This window comes from Canis lupus, chromosome 5 (assembly GCF_048164855.1).
Source record: "Canis lupus baileyi chromosome 5, mCanLup2.hap1, whole genome shotgun sequence".
NCBI classification, from domain to species: Eukaryota; Metazoa; Chordata; class Mammalia; order Carnivora; family Canidae; genus Canis; species Canis lupus.
In genome coordinates, this window is record NC_132842.1 from 13,502,619 (window position 1) to 13,528,325 (window position 25,707).

At 45.6% G+C, this 25,707-nt stretch overlaps 1 long non-coding RNA gene across 2 annotated transcripts; it reads right to left on the bottom strand.

The window, feature by feature from the left end:
- Window positions 1–386: 386 nt before the first annotated feature.
- LOC140633236 (uncharacterized) lies at window positions 387–25,707 on the bottom strand. 2 transcript variants are annotated; one of them, XR_012030869.1, is made up of 5 exons: window positions 25,444–25,707; window positions 23,347–23,411; window positions 10,175–10,836; window positions 9,255–9,441; window positions 387–590 (listed from the first exon to the last, which is right to left on the bottom strand). It is a non-coding gene; the product is annotated as an uncharacterized lncRNA (long non-coding RNA). The 2 variants fall into 2 exon arrangements; XR_012030870.1 differs by lacking the exon at window positions 387–590 and adding an exon at window positions 617–2,458.

The window sequence follows — 25,707 nt, forward strand, 5'->3', positions numbered from 1 at the left end:
GTTTGCCTCACAACTTCTGTTTGACATAGTACGGGAGGCACTAAACAGGGAAACTAGGAAGATAAAGACCTAAGAGACACTGAGACTGAAAGGGAGAAGCAAAGCTCTCTTTACTTGCAGACAATATAGTCATCTATGATCAAAGTGATCAACTAAGAAGTGAATTATTGCAAGCCTGCAGGATACAATATCAATATAGAAAAATCATTTTTTGTTTTGTTTTTGTTTTGTTCTGTCTTTTTTTTTTTTTTTTTTAAGAGAGGGAGAAAGAAGGTGGGGGCAGAGGGAGAGGGAGAGACAGACTCTGCAACCAGCTTAGAGCCTGATGCGGGGTTCCATCTCACAACCTGCGATCACGACCTGAGCCAAAATCAAGAGTCAGAAGCTTAACCGTCTGAGCCACCCAGGTGACCCCAAAGTCACTTTTATTTCTGTATACTGGCATTGACCAATCAGGAGTTGGAATTAAGAAAAAATAATGTCATTTACAACAGCATCCAAGAAAGTGAAATTGGAGTACATTTGACAAGAGATATGCAGGATCTGTACACCGTGAACTGTGAACCATTGCTACGGCAGTTGGAGAAGACCTAAACGAATTGAGAAAGATGCCTTGTTATGGGTGAGGAGACTGACCCCAGCTAAGATGTCAGTTCTCCCCACATTGATCTATTTCTAGACTTAACCCAACTCCTACCAAAATCTCCATCGTTTTTACGTAGAAACTCAATTGATTCTAAAATTTGTCTGGAAATGTAGAGAACCTAGAACAGTCAAATAACTTTGAAAAAGAGAAGAGGCTACCTGATTTTAAGATCATTGAAATTAGGAGGTTAAGTTCTTTCTCATATCTCTTTTTCAGTGCAAAACCTTACCTGTGACTCCCTAGGAGTCTTCTCATTGGCCTGAGGTTGAGGATGATCTTGTGGGGAGGATGGGTCCCCAGAGGAAACCCTGGGGGCTGTTCCAGAGAAGAGGAACAGACAGATGTGGGACACACAGAAACCACAGATATCCATCGCAAGGGAGCCATGAGAAGAATTCAGGGCCAGCCGCTCATTTCGTCTGGTAACTCCCAATAAAACAAATGTGGTTGTGGAGGTTGTGCACATGCTAGACAAGCTACACACCTCAGGGCCACAGAACCTGGGAAACAGTGGAGGGAGTATTCAAGACACACTTGAAGAGTACGTAAGGTTGTGAAATGTCTTCCCTTGTGAGGCACAGCAAAAGTCTAAGGGAGCAAAGGTGGAACCTTTGCTTCCTCTCCAGTGATATCACCTTTAAAGCTATCCCCATTGTTCAGTGGAGAGTCTCTCACAGGGAGCACAGTCCAGGGCACTGGCCAGCCAGAGGTTGGCAGCACTGTGTGGCCCTAGGAAGTGGGAAGGGGGCTCTTCCTCCTTCTTTGCTAGTCTAAGCTCCCAGATGGAGGACTGTGGAAAGGGTGGCCTTGGAGAAAGGCCAGGAGCTGTGGGATGCCAGAGAAAGTCTGTGAGGGGGACAGTAGATGGGGGTGGAGGAGGAAAGGGGATTAACGCTCAGTCTTCAGATTATGCTGTGGATTGGAATGGCCAGCCTTCAGCCTTTAGCTGCAGAAAGGGCTGCTGCCTGAGGAATATTGGAGTGACACGTAACAAGCAAAGTAACTTGCAAACTTCTCTGAGAAGTAGTTGCTCTTAGAGCCCACAGACCCAGACTTGGCCCCAGGGGCCCCTTTCCTGCCCCTGCCCCTACTCTAGCTCTCTGTGCCCCCATCACAGAAACTTCCAGGTGGCAATCTCCATGCTACAGGGGCTGGGGAAAGCAGGTAGGAGGGCCTCAAGTGGAGGAAGACATGTCCCCCCCCTTCACTTCAGGCTCATTTTTGGCTCCCAATCTGACATCTTCTCAGATCACACACAAAGATGTGTTCTTGTCCTTGGGCCACCAGAAAGATATTCCCAGTATGTTAGAATGATAATAAAGTTGCAAAACTTACTTAACGCCTGTTAGGTACCAGGCACTCTTCAAAGCGCTGTACCAATCGTAGCTTTTTGAACACTTACGACTGCATGTGGGAGTTACTATTATCATTCCCATTTAACAGTTGAGAAAACTGAGGCACAGACATATTAGTAACTTAGCCATGACAGGCCTCTGTGTCTTCCCTGAACTCCTTTCCATTCAGCCCCAACCTTTTTGGAAACAGTTGCTCCAGAACATATCCGGTGCCTTAGGAGAACCAGGTGATACTGAGAAAACCACCCCACTATAAATACATACACTCAATTCTCATTATTTAAGAGAAATCTTGACTTCCTGGCCTTTTTCAAATGACTTTACTGTGTTCAGATTTCTGAACAGGTTCTTATTTTACTACCAGTGGCCCATAATGGTGACTTTTTCTTCCCCCGGAGGAAGGACTATTTGTCCCAGGATGACTTGGTTTCTCCTTGGAAGACCGAAACTGCTAGACCTATAAAAATGGGATAGTTTGTCTCTAGCTAAAGAATTCGTGGTGGGCAAGGCTGTGTGGGGGGAGTGGGGACAGGAAGAGAGGGCGGCCTCCGACTTTCACTACAGGTCCCTAACACAGAGGATGTCAGACCAAATATTGGAAACCAGGCAGCTATGTCCAGACTTTATCACTCTCCTTTTAACCTTCTATTTTGAAGTGGTTACAGATTCACAGGAATTTGCAAGGCTAGTAAACAGACGTCCTATGGACAGACTATTTACCCGGCTTCCCCTCAAAGGTGACACCTTACACAGCAAGAGAACAATGAGAAAGGCAGACTGACACTGGTACAGTGGTGTCACACATCGGGCCATTTCATCACACGTGCACATATGTGTGATGGGGGCTGCAGTCAGGACCCAGAACTCCTTCCTCACGGCAAGACTCCCTCCTCCTCCTCCTCCTTCCTATCCTCTGGCCATCACGAATCTGTTCTCCATATCTTTCATTTTGTCATTTTGAAGATGTTATGTAACTAGGAACATCGACTATTTACCTTTAATGTAATTATTGGTATATTAGGAGCTAAACCAGCCTTTTTATTTTTTTGTTCTCTGTTTTTCCCTTTGCTTTCTTCTGTTTTTGTTTTTCTGTCTTACTGTTGGTTACTTGAACATTTGTCAGGATTCCATTTTGATTTTTCTCTACTGTTTCCAAGCGTTTCTCTTTACAGAGATGGTTTAGTTGTTGGTTTAGCTATCGTACATTATGCATACATAATTTATAGCAGTCTGCACTATTGACATTTTACCAGTTTGAATAAGGTGCTGAAAGCCTCCCTCTTTTTCAGTTCCTATTACTCTCCCTTGTTTATGATATAATTTCCTGGAGTATTTCCTCTCCATGCATTTAGAGCCAATTGAACAATGTTGTAATTTTTGTTTCAACCAAACACAATTTAGAAGATTCAAGAAGTCTATTGTCTTTGTCTTTTTCATGTTCTTCCCATTGTTCTTTTTCCCCTCCCAGATGTTTCTTTCTGTTCAAGAATTTTTTTAAGCTATTTTAGAATATGTCTGCCCACCACAGATTCTCTTTGTTTTCCTTCATTTTAAAATATCTTGATGTCTCTTTACTCATTAAGGATTTCTTCACTGGATACAGGATTCTGGGCCAATAGCTCTTTCAGCGCTTGAAAATGTGGTGCCACTTCCTTTTGGCTTCTGTGGTTTCTGATGAGAAATTCACTGTCATTCAAATTATTTTTCCCCTCAAGGTAAGGTATTATTTCTCTCTTATTGCTTTCAAGAAGTTTTTGGTGGGGCACCTGGGTGGCTTAGTTAAGTGTCTGATTCTTGATTTCAGCTCAGGTCATGATCTCAGTGTTGTGAGATCAAGCCCCATGCAGGGCTCTGCGCTCAGTGGGGAGTCTGCTTGAGACACTCTCTCTCCCTCTGCCCCTCTCCACCTAGTGCTCCTTCTCTCACAAATAAATAAATCTTTTTTAAAACAATTTTTTTTGGTCTTTACTTTTTAGAAGTTTAACTATAATATGACTTGGTGTGGTTTTCTCTGGCCTTATCCTCTTTCGGCTTCATTCACCTTTTCAGATCTGTCAGTTTAGGTCTTTTGCTGAATTTTGGAAATCTCCAGCTATATTCCTTCTAATGCCTTTTCCACTCTTCTCCTCTCTTTTGGGGACTCTGGTGACATGAATATTAACTCTTACAAGGCAGTCCCACAGGTCCTGAGGTTCCCTTTTATTTTTTATTCTATTTTCTCTTTTGTTTAGACTGGGCACTTTCTATTATTTTATGCTCAAGTTTATTTATCCTTTCATTTGCCATTTCCATTCTGTTGTTGAGCCCATCCATTAAGTATTTAAAATTTTGGTAATCATCTATTTTTCAGTCCTAAAAATTCCATTTAAAGAATTTACATCCTTACATCTTCTATTTCCTGGTTGAGATTTTCTTTTTGTAAGTGGGTTTGTAATTGTTCATTGGAGCATTTTTAGGATGGCGGTTTGAAATTCCTTGTCACATAATTCTAACATTTGTATTGTCTTGGTGTTGGTGTGCGTTGAATGTCTTTTCTCACTCATAGTGATTTCCTGCTTCTTGGAGTAGTGATTTTTGCTTGTATCCTGAACCTGGATATTGTGTTACAAGACTTTGCCCTTTATTTACATCTTCTCTTTTAGCAAGTTTCTACTGATACATGGGTCAAGCCAAGCAGAGCTCTGCCCCACTTCATGGTGCTGAAAATTGTGGATTCCCACCCACTTTCCAGTGATACTGGGGGAAGGGGAGGTGCTGCCTCATTACCACTGTGTGAGTGTGGAAGTTCAGTGTCCTCACATGGTCTTCACTGGCTCTAGAGAGAGGGTGGGTGGGACTGAAGTTTCCAGATCCCTACTCAGTCTTCTCCGATGCCACCCTAGTATGCAGGAGGAGGAAGGGCATCTTGTTAGAGTAGGCGAGGTGGACATGGAGGCTCCCTGTCCTGTTTGTGCCAATGGAGTGGCAGTGTGACAACATTTTTTCCTTGGTGTTTGGTTGAGGGTGGAGTGGTTATTGTCTAAAAGTTTTCTGGGCAGCCTGGGTGGCTCAGCGGTTTGGCACCACCTTCGGCCCAGGGCGTGATCCTGGAGCCCCAGGATCGAGTCCCATGTTGGGCTCCCTGCATGGAGCCTGCTTCTCCCTCTGCCTGTGTCTCTGCCTCTCTCTCTGTCTGTCTCTCATGAATAAATAAATAAAATCTTTAAAAAGTAAAATAAAATAAAAGTTTTCCATCTTGCTCGGTTGCCCCTTTCCTGGTCCTTTACCTAGGGAAATATATTTACATTGCTAGTATTTACATTTATATTAAATATTTGTATATAAATATATGTAAAATATATCTATATATTTATTACAAAATATAAATGTATCAATAGAAACATATATTTATCCAAGTATTTTTATTTGTATTTAACAGGTGGAACAGAGAAAGTGTGTATACCCCATCTTGATGTGGAGATCTAATCTTAGAAGAAAAGAACTCTCCACCCCAAAGCACAAAAAGAAAGATAAGCTTGACCACTGCCAATGCCCCAGCAGCAGCAGCTCAGTGGACAGATCACCAAGATGGGAGAGCTCTAAGCAGTGAGCTCTCAGCTTTCAACTCACATAACACACTCAATCCATTCAGTGTGTTTTCAACTGCTTAGCCATTTTACTCACTAGATTTTGTTTTGTAGGAACAAGCCCCCCTTCTGAAAGTGAAAATTTGTCACTCTAAGATTTAAAAGAAAAAAAACCTACTGACCCTGAAGACTTTTCTAGAAGCAAAGTTATAGCACTGCAGTTAGAAAGCACACTGTCTTCCAAGAGAACTTGTTTATTTGGGGTATCATTTCTGAAGGTATTGTCAGACAAAACCAAACAGAAAAAAGTCACCTTCCTTCTTTCAGAAATAATCTCTCCCTTCTACCTTCAGTGGGTCATGGGGATCCCTGAGGGCTTCTGTATTATTAATAACTTCATGGAGAAAGGCCAGGCTTTAGGCTCCAATAAATGAACAAAAATGTGTTGTATTGATGGAAGCACAACATTATTAGCTTTAGCCCTGGAAGGTTTGTTAAGGATTCAGTGACTAGTTTCACTTGCAAATAACAGTTAGTTACCAAACACCTAAAAGGCTAAATTTAACAAGAAGTACAGCATTTCTACCAGTGTTTTCTTTTTTTAAACCTTCATTCCATTACTTATTCAACAAATATTTACTGAACACTTATTTTGTGCCAGTCACTGTTCTGGGTGCTGGAGATACGGCACCAAAGAAAACAAAACTCTGCCTTCATGTCGGCTGACATTCTGCTGGGAAGACATATGATAAATGTAATAAATAAATAAAATATATAGCACATTAGAAGGTCATAAGTGCTCTGGATAGAAATGAAGCGGGAAAAGGAAGTAGGAAGTGCTTGTAGGTCGGATTGCATTAGTGTGGCCAGGGAAAGCCTCATTGAGAGGATGACATTTGAACAAGAACTTGAAGGAGGGACAAGGTAGCGAGGGGGTGAGGCATTTGGACTGCAGGGCAAAGGCCCTCCCCACAGTGCTGACAGCCTTGAGCTGGGAGCATGCCTGACCTGTTCGAAGACTGTCAAGAAGGCAGAGGAAAAGACTCCATGAGGTGGACTCCTAGTCAGGGCAAGTGAACACGGTGAAAATAATGTTTTAAGATTAATCTGGCAGTGGGTCCCAGAGGAGACTCACTACTTTGGTCAGAAGGGAATAATCGTGCACCTGGGAGAAGCAATCAGAATAGGCTGGTGTGAGAGCCTCCTGAGGGAAGCTTCAGTGGAATGGGCAATTACTGGTTATTGGGGAGGACTTTAAAGTACATGTGTGTATGTACCTGTGTTCTGGCGCTTTTGACAGTGAGATGCACACCCCCCCCCACACCAGTTTCCTTCCTGCTAGCCCGGAAGTTATATAGCTCCCAAGAGGTTCCTTCTGGCTTCCCCCTCTTATATTGCTTGCCCCCCACGAATGACCCTCCCAGTGGAATAGTGGAGTATCTTGAAGTTCATGGCCCATCATTTCCCCCAGTGGTCTGCTCCTGGGTGGGGAGGCATAGGTGGTGTTGACACAGCCAAAACTCTACTGTAAATTCATGAAATTTTTGAATTATAGAGGCTCCTAATTAAGAAATAACAATAATAAGTTTGTCATCCATTTGCTGGTGGGGTGCACTGTGCCGAGCAAAAGAGGAGCCTGGCCCTTTCACTCTGGGTTATCAGTGATAACCAGAGCTTCTCTTTTAGATACGCTGGCCCAAAGGTAAGGGTGCGTGAGTGGTGGCGGGGTGGGGGGGTCTTATCAGACACAGCAGGTGTTGGTTCCCCCCAGCCGGTGCTCTGTCTCCCAAATGGTGGATCCAGTCGTTCTTTAGGTATCCTCAGACATTCGGGTCTTTCAGACAATCAGGGACATACCTCGAGTTCCAGGCCAGATCGGGCCACGTTCATTTTTAAAGTGGAAAAACTGATTAAATCAGACACAAAGTGTATCCCATGGGATTCTGGTCTCATGAATGTCTCTTCACGAACAGCTCTAATAAGCTGAGGAAATGCTTCATTCTCTGTTTCCTGTTACATGACTCACAGTGCATGTTAGCACATTGAAAGCTCTGAGAAGTCCTGTAATGAGGAAACTTTTAGTCTATTTAACTTAGCATTTACTAGTCTTTGCTGACCATAGAATTTGTTTTCCTTTGGATAATTCACCTCAGAGTCAGGCCTTTAGTGTCACCCTCTTCCCTTATCTTTCTCTGGTCACACAGGACGTGGCAGCCCTTTGTACCCTTGTTCCAGGGGCCTGAATCAGTTGGGGACCCTTGACAAATGAGGTCTTCAGTTCAGAACACGGCTGCCACTCAGACAGCCCGGATGTGACAGCGCTGCTCTGCCATTTGCCCCCAAACATCCTGACAGCTTATCATTTCTTAGATACTTGGAGGGTTCCATCTGCTGTCTTATCTTAGACCTTCCTCCAGGGTCCTCAGGTGTAAAGTGAGGTAAATAGTAACAGTACTAACTTTGCAGGGTTGCGATGAAGTTACCAATACGTGTTCATGCATGTCCGGTGCTCAGGACAGTTCCTGACAGCCTGTGAGCTCTATATGCATTTCCAAGTCTTGGCTTGAGGATCTTTCTTTCTTTCTTTCTTTCTTTCTTTCTTTCTTTCTTTCTTTCTTTCTTTCTTTCTTTCTTTCTTTTCTTTCTTTCTTTTTTTTCTTTTTCTTTTTTCTTTCACTTTTTTCCTTTTCTGGCCTGAGGACATTTGTTAATGACCTTTTTTGTACTCATTATTGTTAAATTACAATTATTGTATAATGTTAGTTGTCTTACACACACACAGACACACACAGACATGCACACACACTCCACTCTCTTCTTCTGAATTCACTGATTCCCATTGATCTATGTCTCAGGGCCTGGGGCCCAGTTACAGGCCCCCTGAGGTATTAACTCAAAAGATGAGAGAAAGAGAAAAAAGAGGCTTTCTTTGGGGAAGAGAAATGGGAGGAAGGGGGTGGGGTCTGCAGATATACAGGATCATTGTTCAGTGAGGGTCCTGGACAGTTTTATAGGAACAACACAGAGAAGTGTGGGCCAGCCATTCCCACTGAAGGGAAGAAGAAGCCACTGGGCTCTGTAAAGTCTCTCCAAGAGTAAGGTATGTGTATCATGTGTTAGGAAACACTGTCACACATGCCGGGAGGAAAAAAGATGTAAGCGAATGGGAAGGATTCCCCTCAGAGGTAACGGCCAGCTGAGAAGGCAGCGGCTGCCTTGTCCAGAGATGGGGAAATGGCCGGTTTGGGGGTGCTCCTTGCCGCCCACCCTTCCACCTCCCTCACAAGAAGCAGAGAGGCACTAGAGATCCAGGAATGGCAAAGTGTGTGTTTTGCCTGTCACCAGTGAAGGAACATTTCTGAGGAAGGGGGCAGGTTCTGGAGACCCCAGCCTTTCCTCCCAGACCAACTTTTCTGAAGTGACGAGGATAGAAGGGATGCCAAGGAGACTGCATTGACATTTCCAAACCGCAAAAGTGTGTCCCTGACTCTCAGAGGGCAAGACCCGGGCAGGCCCAGGGGCCACTTTGGGAACCGGGCTGTGGAGTAATGCAGTGTTGAATGCATGTGCTCAGGAAGGCGTGTCACCTTACACTTTAGTGACAAAGAAAAACACTCTTCAAAAAATATACGCCTCCTTGTGCATCTTCGGTAGCTAACGGATTGAAGGTGACAAGGGAACACAAACCTCAATGGCTTGCCTGTCTCTCAGGCAGGAAGGAAGCTTCCGTCAGCATCGCTCTGCCCTGAAAGGTCTTTCTTCGCGGTCTCCCCTGCCCTGGGATGACTGAAGTCATTCGGAACCTCCAAAGTGAGGCCCAGTCCCATCGGTACCTGGCCACCTGGGCCTGCAAGTCTGGCAGACCCTCATCACCCTGCCACCAAACAGAATGCAAGGTTGGGTCCCCAGTGACTGCTCACACACAGGAAAGGGACAGGTCCAATTTAAATTGTGTCACTGTCTCCATGCCCAGACTGGGAGGGACAGTGCTCAGTGGAGGCATGGGCAGGGTGCCAGTAGGCTGGGGAAATGATACACTGCCTGCCAGCTAGCCCCCCTCCCCCCTCCGTGTTTTCCCGAGGATGCCCGAGTAGGCCTCACAACCCAAACATGGCCCACTTCTCCCTGGAGGTGGCTGTGTCCTTCTGACCCGCACCCAGGTCTCTACCTGCAGAGCAGGCTGAGGATGAGCTCTCAGCCGGCCTCTAGATTTACTGTTGCACCAGGAGAGCTTGGAAAGCCTTCAAACAGGACCCCTGCCCGGATGGGCACCTCAGGTAGTCAGGTCCCCTGGAGCCCAGCCTCTGAGCTGCACGGCCACCCCTAGCAGAGCTGACTGCTTGGCGTGCTCTGCCCCGATCTGTGTGTCATGTGGTTTTGTTTGAAAGACTTGTCCTCTGCTGCTGCTGCCATGGGCCTGCTGGCCCCTGGCTGCCTGGTGAGCAGCTCCCGGCTGGAGGAGGGGGGCATCTGCAGGCCTCGTCCCTCCCCCAGCCAGGCCTGTGGCTCTGCTCGGCCAGGCCCTGTTCGCCATGGCTGCCTCTCAATTCAGGGTGTGTCTCTTTCATTTGTTCTGGAAAAAGTCCCCAGGGACAACCTGGACCTGCCTGGGAAGCCAAAGCGCAGGCTTCCAAGAATGCTGGGGCCGGTCTCAAAGCTCAGCTCCTCACAGCTCCAGTCCAGGGAGGCATATGGAGGCGGTTCTTTGTGTCCAGTGGAAGATACCAAAGGCCTGCGTGAGGAGGGGGCCACCCAGCCGGGACAAACCATTTCATCTCATCTTTCCTGAAGGCTGAGACAAGGCAGGACAAAGCCCACGTTTTCCCTTCCCCTGGTAGCCATGTAGAGGCGTCAGTGAGGTGGGGCTGAGGCCTGATTCAGTGAGCTCAAGAGCTGTTATCTGTGGGCAGATGGCTTCTCCTTGCTCGCCTTGGACTAATTGTCGGAGGCAGGCCCTGGGCCTCCTACCACAGGCCCCAGCCCAGGGAGATCCCCAGGCTCCTGGACCTCCACCTGCTCTGGGACCAAAGCTGCGGTGGGGATCACTCCTTATAAATAGCACTCACCTAATCCAAGTGCTGAATTAAATGAGACTTAAAATAGTCACACAGTCAATACCTGGTTTACTGCTCCTGGTAACCAACAGCTCCCACTTTGAAGTGCTGGTTTTCTGTGGCAGCTCCCCACTTTCCAAAGCTCTATCTCTTGAATTGAACCCAAGGCTGATTTTCTTCTGTGCTGCATGTGGTCTTTGTGTTGACAGCCAAGTCTGCAGAGGACAGTTTGACCAACATCATTACCCTGTGTGATCCTGAGCTTGCTCTGGCTCCCTCCACTGACTGGCCCAGCAGCAGGAGAACTCATTTCTCTTCACGTCTACCCCACAACCCCCGCTTCCATCCACTTTTTCTCTGTCTCTTGGCACTCACAAGAATGACCTGCTCTATGCCCTGGCCCCATCCACCACACCCTCAGGTCCTGCTTTCAGCTCAGCGTGCCCCAGCCTCAGGCTACTGCTGCAAATACTCTCCTCACCTGCTGGGGTCACAGCACCAGGGCCCCTCAGCCACTGCTGCACAGCAGGGCCCAGTGGGTAAGCAGATGGGTTTGGGTTTTCAACGAACATTAAGTATTAGCTAAGTGTCATGCAGCACGTTACACGTGGGGGTTACAAGAGGAGTGGCCATGGTTCCTGCTCCTGAGGCATCAGAGGCTTTGAACAGAAGGGGCGGTGGTGGTCCTGTGTTGTTTATTCTCTCCTTCATTTACTCAAGCTTTACTGGGGGCTTGTAGGTGCCAAAGACAAGGACACTCCATATCCAAACTGAATGACACCTAGTCCCCACTATACAGGAGCTTGCAGCCCAAGTGCAACATTAGATAAACCGCTGTGTTCAGGGTAGGAGGCCACAGATGATTGCAGAGATATGCAGAGTAAATGGTGGGGGCCCCCTGGGAAGGTTGTCTACAGCAGAAAGCTGCAGTCCAGTTCTCTGATGATGATCCTGGAGCTGAGTTTTCAAGGGCGGTGTGGTAGATTCACGACGGTCCCGGTCTTTGCCACTCCTCACCCTGAGAAGTAGGCTCTGACTCTTTTGCCCTTGAGTATGGGATGGGCTAACTTGCTTGACCCATAGGATATAGTACAAGTGATGTTCTGGAATTCCCATGTCACCCCTCCTGACATGGGGGTGCTCTTATTGACAGTCCCACCTGGGTCCAACTAATGGACCCATTCCAAGGAATGAAGCTCTCCTGGATGCTCCAGACCAGCCCATCTGCTAGCTGAGTAACACTGAGTGACCTCTGTTGATACCATGAGGGACAGAAGAATCACTCAGCTGAGCCCTGCCCAAATTCCTATTTTAGAAAATATTAAATACTAGAAGGTAAGGCCTACAGAGGGGTGGGCAGACATATCCCCAGGATCATATTCAGGTTAATGGGGACAGGGAGAGTATGCAGGTTGTCATCCTGGTCACAGAACTTAGCATAGGTTGCTGCTGGGTGTCTCAGGCATGTGCTCCTTCCTCTTCATCAAGATAAATGATCACCCCCCCCCCACACACACACACACACTCCCTAGATGACCACTCCCTACTCTACAATTAGGCATCCTGGCATTCGCAGATTCATTTTCTTTTTTTAAAAAAGATTTAATTTATTTATTCATGAGAGACACACACACAGAGAAAGAGAGAGAGAGAGAGAGAGAGAGAGAATGAGAGAGGCAGAGACATAGGCAGAGGGAGAAGCAGGCTCCATGCAGGGAGCCCGATGTGGGACTCGATCCTGGGATCCCAGGATCATGCCCTGAGCTGAAGGCAGAGGCTCAGCCGCTGAGCCACCCAGGCATCCCCAGATTCATTTTTTGACTCATTTGAAATACAATAATTTGATGTATATTCATCATACTAGCAACACTGATTTCGCCACTTCTCAGGCACTGGATTTAACACTTATGGGAATTATCTAATTAATCCTCATGCTGTCCCCCTCATGAAGCAGTTAGTACAGCCAGCTTTGCTATAATACTAGTTTGAAAAATGAAAATTTGTTTCACCGTAATTGATGTATGAGGAGAACAATGTGATCATACTGTGAGTTTTGCGTTCAATTTTGTCCACAGGCACAGACAAAACTGGGATGCAAAAGACTGCCACCAGCTGCACGTCCAGCATGTCCTGGTGCCCCTGTACAGGAGCCATACCCACCACATCCAGCCAGTACTTTCCCCCCAGTGTCAGACAGCCCTTCCCCCTCTACTGTGAGGGGAACTCATACACCGACATCCACCTCTGCAAGCAAACTCCAGGTCTTCCGCAAAGTAGAGCACCAGACTTATTTGCAGTAGTTACATATTTCTTAACCACTGAACATGTGTGCAATGATGCTACAGTTTCTACCTTATTCTATGTGTCACTGATTAAATTTTGGGGTATTGTACCCCAACCCCACTGCCTCGAGTTTTCTATCTTGCGATTTTGCAGAGCAGTGATTTTTAGGAACGCCTGTGTCATGTTGTGGCAGAACTGAGTGCACAGTTCTCTCCTCCTTAAAGATGGAGAAAGGGAGATTTGCTGCTAAGTAGTACCCAGAAGTCAGAGGCCTGGGTTGAGAAACTGGCCCTGCTCACTCCCCTGTCTCCTGGATCAGGGGCTTGAAGCCCTGTGTTCAGCGCCTTTCTGTGCTCTTCTAGGTGAGTGGAGAGGAAAGACCACTGGGAGAGGGCAAGGCTTTGAATCTCTCCGGTGCCCTAATTCAGTTTGCAGCTCGCAGTTTGTCAGCAGGCCTTTCCTCTCCAGCCCCCCTGCTCCCTGCTCCCCAGGCTTGCTTCTGACTCTGCAGCGTGTGGTGCGGGGCTGGCACCTGTCCCTCTGGGCCTCAGAAATGCTTCTGGAGCCTGCCACCCTGAAGAGATGGCCTGGCTGCTGGGAGCAGAGGGGCCAGCCTCCTGGGGCAGGCATGGCCAAGGCCGGGAAGGCTCAGTGGCAGCCTGCACAAACACAGACTACTGCACAAACCAGTAGTGAAGCAAACTGCTGCCTCAGAGCTCCAGGTGCGATGGGAAGTCTGCCCCCATACCTGATGGGGAGTCAGTGGGGACAGTGGCCTGCAGCCTGTTGAGACCCTGGGAGCTTCTAGAAGTGAAAGCAAGCTCCTTGCCCCTCCCATTTATCCTCGAGCCTGTGTAGCTGCTTTTCTTTGCTCTTTTTTGCCTGCGTTATCTGTTATCCGAAGCCCACCTAGGATTCAGAGCTGATCCCACACTTCCTTGGTCTCCAGGGAAACTCTCCACCCCAACACACTGCAAGCTGCAAGATTCTGTGTCTTTAGAACTCAGTGTCCTGTGGTTTCATGCTCCTTTGGTAATTAATCACATCTGCTCCGTGATGAGGCTTAAGTCATCATCTGGTGCTATTAACTCCTCAGATACAGGCAGGTGCCCCCTAAGACGAATTGTGTTCTCAGGTCAAAGGTAAGTGCTGCTGGAATCAGAACACATGTTCCCATAGAAGCTGTGTTGCAATGGAGGGTGGGCCCCTACGTCATCACATAAGAGCCTATGTAACCCATAGTGTGGCTGAACCAGTAGTTGGTGTGCTGAGGTGTGGGGAGGCCACCCAGCAGGAAAGGGAAAGCAGAAAAGAGTTGATTCCTCCTGAGCATAAGACCAGTTGCCAGGAAAACACACAAACAGTCAAAATAAACAAAAAACTCCAAAACAAACAAACAAAAAACAATATTGAAAGGATTGGATGACTCTATCTCTCCTTCTGGAACCTTCTCCCACCTGCTGTTCTTTCTCCCCTTACCTGTCATCCTCCCTTGTGCCTCATGCCTGCACTTGGAGCACCTAGTGAGATGTTCCTGTCTCCAGAATGCCTAGAACTGTCTTTCCCAAGGCTCCCCAAGCCCATGAACATTCTTATTTTGCCTAAAGGGTTTATCCAAGAAAAACATTGAGACTAATAAATGCACTGCTACAAGGAGGATGGCAGAGAGGTCAATAGCAGAGGATTGGTTAGGCTGGTGACCTTGGGTGAGGAATGAACCTCCAGCTACAGCTTCCTCCTCTGATGACAATGCAGTTATAAGGACAGAGAGGATGTGGGTGGACCTAAATGTTATCCTGAGTGGGTGTATTAAGAGCTCAATGAGCATTTGCTATTTGGTGGCGTAGGCTCACTACCTAGGCCTGCAGGCATCCCTAATGGGAAACAATCCAAGCTTCTCTAATATGTCCATTTGGACAATTATATTTCAGACTCTATTTATTTTTTATTATTTTAAAAAGATTTTATTTACTTATTCATGAGAGACAGAGAGAGAGAGAGAGAGAGAGAGGCAGAGACATAGGCAGAGGGAGAAGCAGGCTCCATGCACCGGGAGCCCAATGTGGGACTCGATCCCAGGATCCCGGGATCACAACCTGAGCCAAAGGCAGATGCTCAACTACTGAGCCACCCAGGCACCCTCAGATTCTATTTCTTTAAATATTACTTCTTCTCTATTTTCCCTTATATGTCCATCTAGGCCTCCAATTTCATTTATTTGAAACATTTTTACTGATTCTTATATGTCTGTTAAGCTTGAAGAAGCATCTTTTTCCCTCTGTCTGTGCTGCTTCCTCCTGGATACTTTTAACTCATCTCTCTTCCAAGTCACTAAACCTGTTTCCTGCTGTGTACTATTGTTTAATCTACTGGATCCTTATTTTCTATTATTGTGGTTTTCAGTTCTAGGAGTGTCCTTTCCTCTAGATTCCAGTTCTCTGGTGAAATTCCCTGTCTTCTCCATTATTTTCTTGAACTGTTGATCATAGCTATTTAAAACCTGTGTCTGTTACATTTAGCATCTAAATCACCTCCCTCTGGTTCTACTTTCTGCTTTGTCTCTTTCTATCCCCTCCCCTTACCCCATGTGATTTGTTGCTGTCTCCTGGTCGTCTGATGATTTTTTAATGTTGGGCATTATGTAGGATAAGTCACAGAGAGTTTGGCTGATGTTACCTTCTTTAAGAAAAGACTTAGTTTTCTTCTGAGAGGCTGATAATTTGCTGATCTCCTTGAGATTATTTCAGGCTCTTACTCCTATGGGCTAGCTCTTCCAAGTCCTCAACTAAAATCAGTGCCCTTCCTTCTTGCCGCCCTTGAACTCATTGCTGTATCTCTAGCACTGTAAGATGACCGAAGTTAATATTGGCTTTCTAACCTCTTAGAGGCCGATTTCTGCTTGGTTTCTCAGTGTGTGATGGATGCTGTGATGCAATGGCCAGGTACCTTCAGAAATGAAAGATTTATCCCCCTAACTACTTGGAGTCTCATCAGAAGGCAGCCTCCAGCAGTGCTTGGGTGGCTCAGTTGGTTGAGTGACTCTTGGTTTCGGCTCAGGTCATGATCCTGTGGGTCATGGGATGGAGCTCCATGTTGGGCTTCATACTCAGGGGGAGTCGGCTTATAGGTTCTCCCACTCTGCCCCTCCCCTCACTCATGCACATGCTCTTTCTCTCTCTCTCAAATAAATAAATGTATCTTAAAAGAAAAAAAAAAAGAAGAAGCCTCCAGTCATCAGCCTTCTTTGGGGATTGCCTCTTCTGAAGAAAACTGCTTCTCCACCTCATTCCAGCCTGTACCCTGTTCGACAACTCAGGATAACTCAGAAGGCTTCTTCTAGCTCTAGAACTTGCTATGGGTCAGCAGAGGCTGGACCTGCAACACAGCCCTGCCTTCTTCCTCTCCCTTTCACAGAGGTTGATCCTAAATACCCTCTGGTGAGCATCATGCTTACTAATCTGTTTTAGGGAACCCAATCTTCAACATTAGGCCTGTATAAGCACAACTGAGAAGTCAGCAAATGCCTCCAGGGGAAGTCCTGCACAGAATATTAGGCACATATCAATGCATTTCCTGTGCCTTCAGGATCTTGGCCCCTTTGGGGCCCTGGTTGCCTTGGTTGCTCTCCAGTGCTTTCCAACAGTTGGCCTTTGTATTTTATCCAGCTTTATAGTTGTTCTCAGTGGGGGATTAATCTGATATCATCCATTCCATCATAGCTGGAAGCATGCTCACTGTTTTAAATCTCAAAAGTCAGAAGGAGCGATGAGGGAAACTGTTGTGGTAGATCTAATTCTGTTCAACAAAGAACAGTTGGTTGGAAATGCAGAAATGATGAGAATGTGAGGAGGAAATGATCTGGTTGTCTCGGACTATGCAGGACTCCCAGGCCGGGACGTACAGAGCATAGCCAGATACATGCTCTGGACTTTAGAAATATAGATTTCAACCTTCCAAGGAAAAGTTATAGATACCAGAGCCAGATAAGTAAAAGTGAAGAATTATCAAAAGACTCTCAAAGTGAAATTTTGCTATAAAAAGTGAATTTCCCTCTAATGACAAAATCTCTTACAGAAAGAGAAGCAAATCTAAAATAAAATATGGGCTGATATGCAGTATGCCTTTTGGTATTTCTTTTTGGAGAATAGATAATAAATAATGGCTATGAATAGAGATATTAATAGTTTGAACAATAGGAACAACATCAGAAGGACCTAAAGGAGAGGCTGGAAGGCTGGGAGAAACCTAACAAGATAAGATTTAACGGGGACAATGAATTTACTCAGGTCCTGAGAACCTAACTTCACAAGAGCAGGGTGATAAAAATCAGGTTTAGTAAGTGTTGGTGTGAAAAACAACCAACCAGCAACATACCTTAAGCACTTCAGTTTACTTAAAAACACAGGTTGAATTAATAGTATGAAGTTGTCATCAAAAATAATCTTCAGTCATGCTAAGAGAAGTATAAAGTCTCAAATGAAGAAGCTGGAAGAGTTCTGTGATGTTCCGTGCTGTGCGCCAGCAGGGTAGTAGAAGGAGTGGATCACATGAAGTGCTTCTGAAGAAATGAGAAGAGGTAGGTGTGTTGAAGGTGTTGTCTTCAAGTCTGTCTTTGGCTATCACACTGAGGGGGCTTTTGTTTTTTTTTTTCCCCCTTCACATCATGAAAGACAGATTGTGAGGATACAGATTTAGATTCAAATAAATGAAAGAATTTTAAATGAGCAGAACTGTTGGAAAGCAAGGGGGGCTTCCTTTCAAAATAGTGTTGTCTCGCTCACTGCTGTGTGACTAAAGGTCAGTTGTTGGCTGAAAGGTGGAGGAGATAAGGGAATGTTTTGGTTGACTCATACTGTTTAGAAAGTTTGAGTGAACATTCAAGTTTGGGAGATTTTACTTTATTTTAATTTTTAAAAAATATTTTATTTATTTATGAGAGACACAGAGAGAGAGGCAAAGACAAAGGCAGAGGGAGAGGTAGGCTCCCCACAGGGAGCCCGGTGCGGACTCAATCCCAGGACCTTGAGATCACGCCCTGAGCCAAAGGCAGACAGTCAACCACTGAGCCACCCAAGCAAGCATCCCTTTTGGGAGGTTTTAAGTAAAGTATCAAGTGTCTGGATTCTGTTGAAGAATCGGAAGATCTGCCAACACCAGGTCCTCTTTTCTGCATGACAACAAACCCACTGGAGCTAATTTTCTCCTCTCCTTCATACCAGGCTACATTCTCCAGTTCTCCCAAGTCTTTCCCACTCAAGCAATGCATGCTCTTGACCAGACAATTGGACACAGCTCCATCACCTGTCTGGCCACTGTAGGCACTGGAGTTTGAAAACCCTACTGAAGAGGACACTCAACTGTTAGATCAGGGTAGAGCAATCTCACAGCCTTGCTACCCCTCCCTTTCTAGTAGGAACAGCCCACCCAGAGCCCCTGTGGCCAAGATGGCTGTGTTTTGTACCGTGTTTCTCCATGTTGGACTGAACAGTTTGGGTTGACACCTGATCTCAGGGCTGTCAATTCACAGGGTGACAGTAACACATAATCGGGCCTGGTGTGTAAAAAGGTACTGAATAAAATTTTCTCAGATTCTAAAACTAAGAAACGCATGTGAGCCAGCAAGTTTGGTTTTGATGCTAAGGGGAGGCTGGAAAAGTCATAAAGGACCACGAGCAAGTTGAAAGTGTGAGGCAATTAAAAAGAGTTCATTTTTATAGGGATAGGAGGGGGCATGTGAATGAAGAGGCAGAGGTATACCCCTGAGAGGGCAAATCGTGTGGCCTGAGACAGACAAACCAAGTCGCTGGGCCCCAAGGCCGTCTTGGATCTTTATAGTTTTTCAGCTTCAGACCTGGTTCATGCATCTTCTTACTCGAGCTAAGTGGAATGTTCTCTTGTCCTTGCACTTGAGAAAAGCTAATCAGAGCCATTATTAAGGCCTCTACTAACCTGAAAGTCTGTGAGTCTACAAATTGAGTTTAAGCATCTACCTCCCTGATATGACTTCCCTAGGCCCCCATCACTGTGGACAGATAACAGATGCAGTAGGACTCCATCTCATGCCCCCCTTTTGCTTCTGCAACAAAGGTATACGTATAATTGCAAGGCAAAAAAGTGCAAGCATGTGAAGATCTAATTTTATCACATTATCATATTCCCAACAAGAAAAAAAAGCGTGTAGGTAAACCTCCTTGCTTCTTATATACATCTGTCAGCCCTAATCAGAAAAACCCCACTTAAGTGATCGAAAACTATTCAGAGGTTGTCATCATTCTTGTGAACCTGAAGAATATTTAACTTGTTGATTAAGCACTTAACATTACAAATGAATGCAAAACTGTCTATCAGTTCTGGTGTGATTATTTTGGAAATGGTGTGAGTTTTGAGGGTGCTGTGATAATGAATGACCTTTGTGACACTTATGGCTTGCATCAGCCTTTTTTTGAGGAGTCACTCTGAGGGCTCAAGGGGAGAAAAATAAAAAGAAAGAAAGATGCAGATTATAACATCATAAAGTCGCTGATTTGTCTTTTTCAAGCAACTGGTGTTGAAACGACATGACAAAGAATTTCAGGCTGTAGCTGGAGGGAGTGAAGGGCATTGAGGAAGTGCAAGGAAAATGTGTTATTGAGGAAAGCTGCCAACTCTGATGGGTCTCCCTGGCATCCGCCAAATAATCTGACACCAGTCTCTGAGCAGTCCCAGAGACTGAGAGACACACAGAGACAAAACAGCTGGGGAACGGACTACACTTTCCTCTGTGCAGCCAAGTCTTTTGGCGTCACAGAGATTAGGACTTGACTGATCTCACCGGAAAATTGTTCCAGCCTTTGCTATGCTCTGTTTTCGTAGACACCGTTGAGCCTTCCAAGGGAAAAAAATATCCACACCTGCTTAATCATTTCAAAAACAATAGAATACAGGGCACTTATTACCAAAATAGTGCAACAAGCAATTGTTTCCCTTCTCCCCGTTTTTGCTAGTTTCAAAGGGTGTCAGAAAAAAGGTATCTTTGCAATTTCTGGTGATAAAGACAAATTCATAAGAAAGCACCAGGGAGAGAGAGAGAGAGAGAGAACACGTTTTATTATCTACTTTTAACATTTATTTATAAGTCATATGAAGTAGAATACAGGAAAATAGCTCTTTGTGGTGTGTGGGTTTTGACAAATGCACAGCATTATACTTCCATCCCCAGGATTCATAGGGCACAGCTCTCGGAGCCCCAGGGTATCCCTCCACCCTCACCCTGGCAACCACTCGTCTCTCCTCCGCCTCTGTAGTTTGCCTTTTTCAGAATATTGTATGAATGGGATCATTCATATAATTGTTTGTTTATTAATTATTGACTCATTAACTTTTGCTAAAGTTTCCACAGATATAGTGGTCTGTGTCGAGAAAAGAAAATCTGGAAAAATATTTTGGTTCCTCGGGATCTTAAAAGATAAGAAGGAGGAAGTGGGGAAGTGGCTGGGCCTGTCTGCAGAATTACTTTCATCTGTGCAGAGGATGTGTCTTAAAGGTGGTAATAAGAACTGATCCCAAAGCTCTAGGCACCCAAACTTGGCCTCTGTAACACACAAAGGAAGAACCCATGTGCTTAGCCCTTGGCCACCTTTAACCAGCCTTGGGATCTGACCCAGGGTTGGGTAATTAACACAAGTAATTAGCTCCTATTTAGTTATGAGCGTAGTTGTGGTGTATGCAGCATCAGGCTTGTGGAGAAAAGTGCAAATTAACTCGGCGTCCTGCTCCATAGCAGCCACCTTTATTATGCTTTATCAACATAGCAGCTGGATTAGCCCTCCATTCAGTTTGCTTTCCCTCATTACGATAATTGCCTTCTGAACAATGGCATGTGTCAGCTTGATCCTCCTTACTCGGGGAACATGATTTGTTTGTACAAGTAAACCTGCTGGCAGAAGGGGCAGCTGGCTAGGCTAATATTTGGTTCTTGAGATTGATATTAAGTTTTAAAAATCAAGTTAGATTTGCTCTACTAGAGATTCTTGGAAGGCTCATTATTAAGTCAGGCCCTATGCCGGTTGTGTTCACCCAATGATGGGTACCCCCATTTTTCAGATGAGGAACTCCCATCCAGCTTCTCTGCCCCTCCCCCCCCCCCGGGAGACTTTCCCCCATGTTTGTGGGCTCCACTGGTTTTGTTCTTCAAGATGTTTGATAGGTTCTACAAAGTGGCTGCCATCATATGGAGCTTCTACCAAGAGGCAATGATACCTCAACAGGGGTCACATGTTATGTTTTGTCAACATACTTGGAAACTTTCTGAGAGTTTCACAACCACTTTATGAAGTAGACTGAGGGCATGGGAGTCAAGTCACTTGAGTTCCTTAGAGGCTTTTTAAAATGGCCACTCCTCCATCCTCTCCATGGGCATCTTCAACTGTTGTTTACAAGGAGATTTAGGAAAGACTTTTGAGCCCTTGGCCATCCCAACAAAGAAGGGACTGGCCTCAGCTCAGGCCCTCTAGAGGAGACTAACTCATAACTTCTAGCAGTGAGTGGGCCCAGCTCTGTACAGCTGCCTGGAAGGAGGTCTCCTGCAACCCCAGAAGGTATGGAACCCTCATTAATCCCATTGCAAATTGTTACTTCTGGAGGACTCTGTGTGTGTACCCCATGCAGGAAAGTCAGAGGGAGGGAAAGTACAAGAAAAGGGAAAGACAGTCTGGTTTGTTCCTTCTGGGAGTTAGTTGGGGGAGAAAAAACAGTTATCTCAAGTAACTTGGTGACTTAGGTCCTTAAGATGTACATGTTTCTATAGTCATATCTTTGTAGGAGTAGTAGTAATACTGGCAAAAGATACAACCCCACCCCCACCCCCAGACTCTGGGGTCAGGTAAATGTTGGCTCAGTTTCCAACTTTCATTACTCTCTGTATAACTTTGAACGAGCTCCTTAAATTCTGTGAGCCTCAATTTCCCCACCTGTAAAAGAGGATATTACTGTTCTTGTAGGGTTATTGTGATAGATAAGATCATGCAGCTAAAGCTAATCAACTGAAGGCTATTTAACCTCAAAGACCATGCTCTTGGGCATTAAGCAGATACATAAACTTTTGTTTCTGTGTGAAAGACAGGTGACTGTGTCTGTGCATATATTTCTATTACAGAGCTGGACTGAGAAAGAGTCCATTTAAGGTTCCCTCCCTCAAAAAAAATCTGGGAGTCTTAGGATATAGCCAATAGATTGAAGGTGGGCATGTAAGGCCTGCTAATAAATATTTGGAGTACATGGTAGCATCTTGGCTTAATTAGGGATTCCACCTACTAGGGCTGGAAGGTGGTTTCTTGCAGCATTGTGATTCAGTGGTTTCTACCAAACCCTCTGCCGCAAGTGGTGAGCATAAAGTTATCTGCACAGAGTATAAAAGACTGGTGATGGAGGGTTATGTGCCCTACTCCTAGCCAGCCTGCTATTATCTAGTGGGGTTATTTATGGTTAGGTAAAAAGGACAATCATGAGAACCATCCTTTAAATGGTTTTGCAGGGGTAATATGGAGTCATCAGACGGTGTCTAGGCACCTCATGTCCCACTGGGAAACTGCAATAAAGCGATATGGGAACAAACATCAACTAAACTCCCCTAACTTCCCTCCACCCCTCACAGAAAGCAGAAACAAAAAAACCCTACAACTGTGAGCTTTCTATACTTGTTTATTAGAAAACTGCAAGATGCTCATTTAAAAAATAACATTAGAAAACTATCCAATGAATATGTGTTTATTGTAGAAAGATGGGGAAATGTGGGTAAGAGAAGGAAAGTAGTTACCTATAAGCCTTCTTCCTCTCTCCTTCAAGATAACCGTTGTTAACATGTCGGTATCACTTCGGGATCTTTAAGCCACAGACACACACACACACACACACACGCGTGAGTGCGCGCACCCCCACATGTATAGACATATGCATATGTTTGTTTATAGAAATGGGATTGCTCTATACACACAGTTTTATAAACGGAATTCTTCACATACTATCTCATAAACAATTCCAGGTTATGAAATCTTTGAGGTGCTGTATCTTTTTATAGGGGTTAGCTGGCTCCAACATCAGACATTCACAGTGTCCCTCCAGACGCAGCCCTCTGAAGAGGCCTGGCCCCGGGGATTACTTTTTGGGTATACTGTGAATTCAGGAAGCTTGAGTGGGCTATGGGAGCCCCACATGCAAGAAATCAGCTTTCATAAATCCTAAATAAGAACCAGAGTTATTGTTGCTTCTTCATAAAAGTGAACTGGAATAACAAATGCCACCTGACATCTCAGCCAGCAGGGACCCTTTGCTGTGTGCGTACATTTGCAATCCAAATAAGGCATCAAAACCTAAGAAGAGAATGGGCGACAGAGCCAGGCGAGGCTGAGAAATGCTTCCCTGTCACTTCTTTGGCAAGAGAACTGATCTTTCCACCACCTTCTTACCTCCATCATATCATAAACCTGCAGCATATTTCCCTCTGTGGGCTTTTGGCAGCCAGACCTTTAGCCTGTGGATGAAAGACATGGGCTCATTTTATCAACCACCTCTGCATTCCTCTGTTCTTACGAGCTTTCACGCTAGCTCAGACCAGCGACTCTTGGTGTCTTGATTCTGACATGAACTAAGTCTTGAGGCTTCAGAGAAAAGGGTTTGATGTCATTTCAAAATGATACAAATGCAATCAACTCTAATTTGTTAATGCAGAAGCAAGACATTTCCAAAGTTGTTACTAGTGAGTAAGGGTAGCCTATTTCTGAGATGTGGGGTGTTTTCCTGCTTCCTGGTAGGGGTTCCTCTGGCCTCCTAGGTGGCTGGGTGGGCTGCTACCTCTCAGCCTGCAGCTCAGCCTCACAACCGGTATTCCTGATCTCTGGCACCATCTCATTTTTGTGCTCGCAGCCCTGTTGGTGGCAAGCAGTACTCACTAGAATCAGCTGGGGCCCAAGTGGGAAGAATGTGTTGGGGGGCTTCCTGTATCCAAGTCACAGGAAGGACGGTGGTGCGGGTGGGCTCCAGGGGTCCTTGGATGCTGGGGACCATGTGCCTACTGCCTCTTTCCTCTGCTGCTCTCTGAAGGCCTATTTCCTTCTCTCCTCAAGAATATTTCTGTAGCTTCTGCCGGCAAGGGCCCTGGGTGCTGGGGTGGGGATGGGGGTATCCGACTGGCCTGACCTGGCTAACTCGTCCCTGGTAACTGGGAGGGAGCTGATGGCAGCCCCTCTACAGCCCCATGGATGGCATGCAAGGGAGGTTTATCTAAAGGTAAGGAAGTGTGTTTCTCAGAAGCTGGCAGATTTAAAAAGCACAGATATACTCAGCTCTTCCCATCCAGCTTTGCTTTTCAGTTCCTTTGGATGGATGTCATTTTCACACTGGTCTCTCCTTGGTCCTCCTTGGCCTCTGCCCACCCCTGTCCATATGATTTTGTTTACACTGGTTCCCAGGCACAGATGCCTCCTCTCCTCTCTATTGATCCAAATCCCGCCTGTTACCCGAGGGCTAAATCTCATTCAGAAGTTCTCCCCCACCTATTCCAGCCTGTTTGAAGCTCCTTTCCCCAAGCTTGTGATGATAAACTCTTCCTGTACTCTGTTGGCTCCTGTTTTCTGAGTTGAGTCTTATCCCTGTCGCCCTCCCTATGTCCCTTCCGGGGAGAGCTGACCACTCAGTCTTTCTCTGCCTTCTAGTTTCCCATGGATAACTTTAAACCATTTCACTCTGGCTTCTTTCTCTCTTTCCCCAAATGCTTTTGCTAGATCCACCCATGGCATGTGCACTGCCCATTGGCCACTTTTTAGTTTTTATCTTACTTGACGTTTCAGAAGTACTGGACTCAGCTGGCCACTTTGTCATCCTTAAATCCTCTCTTCTCTTGGATTTCATGGCACCAAGCTCTACTTGTTTCTCCCCACTTGAGATACTCAAGTGTTTTAAAAAATATATTCCTTGTCTTCTGGGGTACTTGGGTGGCTCAGTCAGTTAAACATCCTACTCTTGATTTTGGCTCAGGTCGTGATCTCAGGGTTGTGAGATGGAGCCCTCAGTCAGGCCCTGCACTCAGTGTGGAGTTGGCTTAAGATTCCCTCTCTGCCCCTCCCTCCACTCTCATGCATGCTTATGTCCTCTCTCTCTCAAATAAATATTTAAAAATCTTAAAATGTATATATATTTTTTCTTATATACATATTTATTATTTCTTCTTTCATCTGGCTCATCTTATATACATATTTATTATTCTTCTTTCATCTGACATCTCTGCTTGTATGTCCCACAGACATCTCAAAGTTAACATGCCCAAAAGTGAATTTCCCTCAGAAATGTGGCTTTTCCCTAGGCCTTCCCATCTGAGTAAATGGCACCTTCACACAACAGTTGTTTTTACCAGGGTAAACCTTGACACTCTCCTCTCCCTCTACCCACATCCATCACCAAAGGACAGTTCCAAAACATATAAGTTCGTCTGTTTTTGTCCGTGTACCCTGTCGCTGCCTCATTGTACACTAACAAGTCCTCTCACCTAAACTAGCTCCTGACCTCACCTGTTCCTTTTCAGGTCACCTGTCCCACCTTTCCCGCTCAGCAGCCAGACATCTTCCCACATCATTCTTCTGCTCTCATACTTCAATGATGACTTATTGCTATTTAAAAGAAATCCAGAATCCAAACTCTGTCCTATGGAGACCTGATTAGGTGGCCGCTTCCTCTCCAGCCTTATTTTCCCATCAGCTTCCTGCTGACACTCCCACCCACACACTTCTGAGTTCCTGCAATCCCAGGCCCTGGCACACACCTTCCCACAGTTC